Source organism: Macaca mulatta, chromosome 14 (genome assembly GCF_049350105.2).
Source record: "Macaca mulatta isolate MMU2019108-1 chromosome 14, T2T-MMU8v2.0, whole genome shotgun sequence".
Taxonomy (NCBI): Eukaryota; Metazoa; Chordata; class Mammalia; order Primates; family Cercopithecidae; genus Macaca; species Macaca mulatta.
The window spans coordinates 69,583,251-69,591,589 of NC_133419.1; the positions used below are offsets into that span (position 1 = coordinate 69,583,251).

Sequence of the window (8,339 nt, forward strand, 5' to 3'; positions counted from 1 at the left end):
TTCCAGTGAAGAATAGGCAAGAGGTCTCCTAATATAAGGGGTTGAGCCGCAAGGAATACCCTGCTAGGCAATAAATTCCTAATATGAGAGATTTTTGCACCTAGCGAAGACCCAATATGGGAAATATTACAAGCAAAAATGATAAGAATACTAACAAAAATATACCACACAAATATACCACACAAGGGGGGTCTTACACACACAAATAGGCAAGAAATCTCTAGTATGATGGGGTTGAGCCACAGCAATCCCCTGCTAGGCAAGAAATTCCTAATAGAGATTTTTGCACCTAGCAAAGACCCAATATGGAAAATATTACAAGCAAAAATGATAAGAATACTAACAAAAATATACCACCTGATAGTCTCCTAAGTCTCATCAAAAAAGATATGAATAGTAACAAAGATATACCACCGGATAGACCCCTAGGTCTCATGCTAAAATGTTGGGAAAATAATGAAAGAACTAAACATAACAAAAAGCAACAAATTATCAAATATTGCTTTTCTATTGGGACTCAAAGACCTATCCGCAGTCCCTCAATCTTCTGGCAAAAGTTTGGGTCAACTGAGGATATACTATCTCAACTTTTAATTTAACATGTAAATAATAAAAACCCAGTTTCTCAAGAACTGGACTATGCTTGTTGTTGGAGGCAAAGACCTGTCCTCCCTTTTCTCTTATGCACCTGCCCCTACTGTGGAGACAGTGAAAGAGGGTGCTCAGGGGATCCTAGCAAAAAGAACAGCACAGGGGATCCCCTGGATCATCCTCCACCTAAGACCCCTAGTCCCCCACCTAATACCCCGAACTCTTCCCCTCAGGCCCAGCCTGTCTTAAGTCCCACTCTCTGAAAGGACTCCAAGCTCCTAATTCGCCAGGTGGCTTTTGCCAGGCTAGCAACATCAAGAATCTGCCACAACATGCTGTTGGCATCATCTGGCCTATAGTGCACCCCCATGGCAGAAAAAGCCTATGCTCCTGACCCCTGGCTGGTCTAGGGTCCCTGCACCATACTGACGGCAACTCTGTGGGACACACGGACCAGGCCGCAGCCTATGCCCTGAGCAGACTACATTATGGGACATACGCCTTACTTTTGCCGGAGCCAAGTAAATACGGGGCTTCACATACGGCTCCAAGCAGCTAGTCATCCCTGCAGCTAAGTTTCCTGAGCAAGTAGCAGATAATCTATTAGCACTTATTATGGTCAGGCCAGTGTGAAAAGTGAAAACATCCACCAGAAAAGAACTTTGATTCTTTAAAGTCACTTATATTAAAATGTACCACCAGAAAACTATTATATTTGTGTAAGTATGAGTTAAAAAGGATAGTTTAACATTAACTACTGATAATTCACTTAACCTTGCAAGTTTCTTAACAAGAGATCCAAATCTAAAAAGAAAGCACACATGTTTAGATTTAACTGATTACAAACGTCTGACCAAACTTAGAAGAAACCCTCTTCAGGAATGATGAAGGGAAAAAGAATGCAACAGGTGTTCAGCAGTTAATAAAGAAGTTTCTAGAGAAATTTATAAGCTGTATGCACTTAGTCAAGCTTTAAAGTACCTGTAGGACCAGGAAACAACCATCTATACTAATTCTAAATACACTTTTACAGTGGTTCATACATTTAGCAAATTTCAGACTGGATTAATAGTAAAAGTCAAAGCCTTGTTCATGAGGAGTTAATCACCCAAGTATCTATTGTCCATGTCCCCAAGCACCAGAAAAGCCTGTCTTTCAAAAAAAAACCTAGCAAATTAGATAAGCTGAACAGGCTGCCATTTCTCCTGTAGGCACTAAAGGGAACTCAAAAAAATATTACTCATTAAAGACCCCAAGCGATGTATAACACAAAGTTTATACATGTATAGGAATGTATACCCTTAGCCAAACAAGTCTAGAGACTTGGTTGTTATAGATCAAATGTCTTCTGTCTTCCTATTACCCTAGTAAGTCCAAACCACCTCCCAAAACAATCTACTGCCAACATTCCTACATACTTGGTTTATCTTCCACTTTCTCTTCCCTCAGAACTCAAAATTTTCCAGTACAGGCGCCACCCCTAAAGTTCCCAGTACATCGACACCAGCCTAAGGAGCTGGCATAGTGCTTCTAACCATTGAAACTGTAATCCAAATAGCAAAAGATGGACCCATCATACCCGAGTCAAGAAAGCATCACCATCCCCAAAGTCATGGACCATTCTCCAAGGGAAAACCCCCCTCAAACTAAAGTTAAGAAAAGCTTAGCTCTCTTTTATCTATTCTGTTACCCTTTCTTCTTTCTTCATTCTATTGCTGACCTTGTTATCAATGTAACTAAGTCAGACACACCCCAAATCATTACCTTTGGTGCTTGCCTTGTTATGCCTTGTGAAGAGGATGAACAATGGCAAAGGTATGTCTCTCCTTTAGAAAAATACCTCTGCCCCAGAGAAACCACTGACTCCCGCGCCTTGCTCATAGTGGGGATACCAAGGCACCTCAAGTTAGGAGATATGTTCTCAATGAGCAGATGTTCTCAATGAGCAGATGTCTTGACTACCAATGAACACAGCAGGACCTCCCCAGAAGCCTGTACCAACCTAAAATCTTACCTCCTCCTTACCAAAGGAACTACCCCCTCTAGTTACCAACTTTACCATTGTAACCCAGTAACTATCTCTATTAATGTCCCTACCTCTACCAACCATACACTTCCTTTAGAACACTTTTATGACTTAGGAGCAGAGGCCAATGGATATGACACTGTAGGCCCCTTTAAAATATGCTTTATTGACCCTCCCTTCTCCTTCTTAACTTTCTACCCTGCTCAACAACAGTGTCAAAGTAAATATTATAGAAGTGAAGGTTCTAAGACAAACTCCAGCAATTGAAACAAGATATCAAGATATAGATGCCTAGTTGGGATGGATTCAATATTCCGTCTGCACTTTGAACAAAAGTAATTGTTATTCTTGGGTGCACAGCAGACCAGAGACCCAGATTGTCTCCTTTCCACTAGGATAGTCCTTCAGTCAACCAGGCATGGGCTGTATAGCAGCTCTTTTCCAAGATTCCACAGCCTAAGGCAACAAATCATGCCAAACTCTCTCTCTGCTATATCCTGAAGTCCAACGCCCTGCAGGTCAGGCCCCAACATCAGTTTCACCTCATGTCTCTCACCACAGGAGGAGAACTTGGCATTCCTTGGAACCTTAACAGGTTGCAGCAAGCTTAGCCCCTTGCAAAAGCTTACCCATCAGTCTGCCTTTAGTCATCCTTGAGCGGATGTATGGTAGTATTGCAGTATACCCTTACTGGACGCTCTGCCAAGTAACAGGAGTGGCACTTGTGCTCTTGTCCAATTGGCTATCCCTTTCACTCTAGCATTTCATCAACCAGGTAAAGAAAAACCACAACACTGAAAAATAAGAGAAGCCCTTTATAAGTCTTTTGACTCTCAAGTGTACATAGATGCCATTAGTGTTCCACGAGGAGTGCCTGACAGGTTCAAAGCCTGAGACCAAATAACTTCAGGATTTGAATTTGTATTTCCACAAGTAACTATTAATAAAAATGTACTATTAAAGTAACTATTAATAAAAATGTACAAAATAAATTACATCTATTGTAATCAGCAACAGTTTGTTAATTACACCAAGGATGCTATCAAAGGAATAGCTGACCAGTTAAAGCCTACTAGCCCAATAGCTTAAGAAAACAGAATAGCTCTAGACATGTTATTAGCCAAAAAGGTGGGGTTTGTGTTATGATTAAAACCCAATGTTGTACCTTCATCCCAAACAACACTGCCCTCATAGGAGCATAACGAAGGCCTTACAAAGACTTATCACTTTATCGAATAAATTAGCTAAAAATCTAGAGTCAGTGACCCTATTTCAGGATGGCTAAGAAAGTAGTTCAGTAAATGGAAAAGAATCATAGCCTCAATTCATATTTCTCTTGCAATCGTAATAGGTGTACTCATTCTTGTTGGGTGTTGTGTCATACCATGCATCTGTAGGCTAATACAAAGGATTGTACAAACAGCACTTACTAAAGCCTCCCTTAGTTCTCCACCACCTTATTCAAGTAAGCTTTTCCTTTTAGAAGATCAAATCAAATGGCAAAGCCAAGACATGTTAAAAACATTTGAAGAGAAAGAATCGTAAGAAAATTAAAATGGAAGAATTGTAAGATACAATGAATTTCTCTGAGTTTCTCTTCAAAGATTTAGCCTGCTAACTTCCTTGTCTTTTGTACTCAAACTCAACTTACCTGTTCCTCCTTGCCCCTAATTACTGTAAAACAGCCTACCTGCTTCCCGTCAGCTCTAATCAATAACTCACATCTGTTCCCTTAGTTACCTGCACCCATTGTTCCTCCGAAACTGCACATCTCACAGGCCTCACCACTGTTCCACACGTCTCCCTTCCCTTCCGTATTTAGAAAGATATCTGCAAGTAACAAACCAGGTTAGCTGAGATTGTGCAGTCTGACCCCAGCCCATGGGGGAGTGACACAGAAGTAGAAACTACCATTAGACATTAAAGCTCGCTGTTCTCCTTTGTTCCCTGTGCTCTTGCGATCTTGATTGATGTGAGTGGCACCCTTCTGCAGAAGTAAATTGCCTTGCTAAGAGAACTTTTGCCTGAGTGCGGGTTTCACTTTGTGACACCGAGCATTTATTCCTAGAGCATTTTTATATCCAACAACAAGCTATATCTATAGTTTTTTTTAATTTAAGGGAAAGTACATTTGTTATTAATTTATAAGGGACATAACTCAGGGAAAGAGTGAGATAAGATACTAGTTAATTTTGCCAGTTCAGTAAAACACAAAACACAACTATTAGTAGAGACTTGTGAGAGGAAGCAGTTCCTATGGAATGTTTGCTGTATTTTGTGTCCTCCCACCTGTGTTATTATTTTGTTCCATTTTCTTTATCTCTGAACATGTGGCCCATCTGAAATGATTGACTTAGTGGTTCTGGAGATTCTGTAGAAACAAGATAATCTTCCCCATACTTTGTATCACTTTGTCATTTTATTTTTCTTCCTTTCCCTTGGGAGTATTAATATATCTCTTATAGTTTGAAAAAGAAACATGGTTTAACAAATTGAACCCTCAATGTGAGTTCTTTGATACCTTGGTTCTAGATCTAATCTAACTGTGTGAAGTTGATGTAGGAATATTGGGTCTGTTTCAGAAAGCCTGCTGATCTCTGCCACCCATCTCTAGGGCACAAGATGCAACCTGAAATAAAATGCATCTCTAGGGCACAAGATGCAGCTTGAAATAAAATGTTTATCACTATCTTTCTCAGTCCTCTTGGTTTCCCTCTGCTTCCCTTTTATTTCCTTCCCTTCTCTCTCTCTCTCTCTCTCTCTCTCTCTCTCTCTGTCTCTCTGTCTCCCATCTCTATCTCTCTCTATCATCTCTATCTCTATCTCTATCATCTCTATCTCTATCTCTAACTTTATCTATATCTCCATCTCTATCTCTGTCTCTACCTCTATCTCTCTCTCCTCTCTCTCTCTCCCCTCTCCCATGAATACTGAGTAGAATTTTGTTCTATGGCCATCCAACTTATACTTCTTTTTGAAATTTCTCAAAGATATTGGCCTGCTGGCTGTAATTCAATTTTGAGTCTTAGTTTTCAGAGTCTTTTTTTTTCATGAAACCTACTTTTGAATTTGTAATGATGAAGATAACAAAATTAATTTGCGATTGTTACTCGTGTGCCTCAAATACATCTTATTTATTGCATTTTACTTATCCAAATTTTAAGGATATGTTCCTGTTTTACTTTGTTGCTGTTGCTGTTGTTTCTTCCCCCACCCCTGGCATAGGTCTATTGACAGTATTGCTTTCAAATTTTAATTGTAATATTCTAAGATTCTTCTAGTCTTTCTGCTTGTGTACCTCATATTCTTCATTTATGTAATGCAGACAATTTTACCTATCTCATAGTTTTGAAGTAAAAGGTTGGTGAAATAATAAATATGAAACATTATTATAACATTAGACCTTGTATATGCTTTAAAATGACAATTTAGGAAAAGTAATTTATTGATCTGTTTGATAGGTTTTGAATGGCTTAAATGAAGTTACCTGATAAACAAACTTTACCAAGTGAAAAAACCTAATTCTAAGATATAACAAGTTTACTATTGATAAGCTTATGATTTACATCACACAGAGGCACTTTATAATTTTAGCTTTTTTAAAAAAATAAAACTCAGGATTTACTCCCAAGTATGAAAATCTTATTGCAAAAATACATGGTATGATTAATCTATTTTTCTATTTGACTCTATATAATGTGATATTAAAATACATCATTTATGTTAGCAAATAAGAATATAATTTTCATCAATATAACATCTTTACCTGCTTATCCAGGTATGGTGTGTTCCCCAAAGTGGTGAGTGAAGAATTTGAAAAAGGCTGGGACATAGGTGATGAAAATAGCACATATATGTGATGTACAGGTACTGAAGGCTTTGTGGTGAGCATCTGCAGATGACAAATTCTCTACAGCACAGATAACCATGGTGTAAGATATGGAGATACAGAATATGTGAAACCCCCCCAATCAATATGGCAGCTATGAGACCATAGATGGCATTAATCTGGACATTAGCACAGGATAATTTGGTCACAGACATATGGTCACAATAGGTGTGGTGGATGAGGTTACCCTTGCAATAGGGAAGACGCTTGATCAGGAAAGCAAATGGAATCATAAGCAACACACTTCAAATGAAGGTGACAAGCCCAACTTTGGTAATTACAGTGTTGGTGAGGATGATGGAATAGTGTAGAGGGTAGCAAATGGCCACATAGTAGTCTAGAGCTATAACCATGAGCACCCCACACTCCATGCCCATCAGCATGTGGATGAAAAACATCTGCACAAGGCAGGCAATAGAGTCAATTTCCTTGAGGCCAAACCAAAAAATACATAACATATTGGGAACAAATGACATGCATCCAGTAACATCTGTAAGAGACAGCAAGGTTAGGAAGTAGTGCATGGGTTGGTGCAGTGCCTCCTCATGGCTAATGAGCTATATAAGTCCACAATTCCCCACAACAGTAGTGATGTACATGAAGCAGAAAGGCAGGGAGATCCAGATGTGTGCAGCTTCCAGCCCGGGAATCCCATTGAGAATGAAATATCTTGGTGTCAGGCTGGAGCTGTTGGCTCCATGCATGATGCTCATCAATTAGGAAACATGCTAGTTTTTGTGCCAATAAAGTTGTCCTGTATAAGGAAAGAGTAGTGAGATTATTCTCATCCAGAGAAAAATATACAAAAAGCATTTTTCACAATCTAAACTGAACCAACAGAATAAAAACATATTGTAAACATAGTGCTGAAGCCCTGGCCTGGCTTGGTTTTCTACTGGAAACTCTGTTTATATGTAGCTACTTATATTCCTGGGCCATTCAATAATGCTTGATTTTGCAACCTCAACCAATTTCCAAATTATGAACTCTATTTAAATTATATTGATATTCTTGTTTTTAAATTCTTTTGTCCTTTTTATTCATTTACAATTATATCAAGATCATTTTATGTCATTACAATTCTTTGAAAATACAATTCTTGATGATCACAAAATATACAATTGAAAGATAAATTACAAGGTATTCAACAACTTTCCTAATAAATATTAAGTTTTTCCATGCTACTTTTGACTCCTATAACAATCATACTGTAGTACATATGGACTTACTGGGTCAAAAAGCAAGAATAATTTAAGATTCTTGTCTAGATACTCAAATTTCTTTCAAGAAAATTGTACCAAATTACATTCCACTAGATTGAGTTGACAGTGTTGGTTTATCCCTCCCTCATTAGCATTGAATATTTTGTCTTTTTCCTCTCTTGTGAACTTTGTTTATTTCTTTTATCCCATTTATATTGAGTGTTAATGTTTCTCTAAGCTGCCCAGAAGTGGAAGTCCCTGGCATAGCTGCTTTATTCTTAATAGCCAAAAAGCTGGAAACAACTCAATGCCTAACAACGGGTGAATGGATAAACAAATTGTATTATAGCCATGTAATGGAATACTACTCAGCAATAAAAAGGAATGAACTACTGTTACACACAAAAATACATATTTGTGAGATAGAAAGATAGAAAGATGGCTTAAATACAATGTTGACACCTTTAGTTATTGATAATTTACTATAACACGGCAGTGTGCCTAGTAACTGGAACTATGTGGCAAAAACTAATAAATCTGCTGCATGAGATCCTTAGCAATTACTGTTCCATCTGCCTAGAACTGTGTATCCCAACATGTTTTTGGTTGCTCCCTTTTAGAATTCCTGTCT

General features: G+C 38.3%; 1 pseudogene; it reads right to left on the reverse strand.

Moving 5' to 3' along the window:
- Nucleotides 1-6,387: 6,387 nt before the first annotated feature.
- Nucleotides 6,388-7,219, reverse strand: LOC114672326 (olfactory receptor 52N2-like; annotated as a pseudogene).
- Between the last annotated feature and the right edge of the window lie 1,120 nt (nucleotides 7,220-8,339).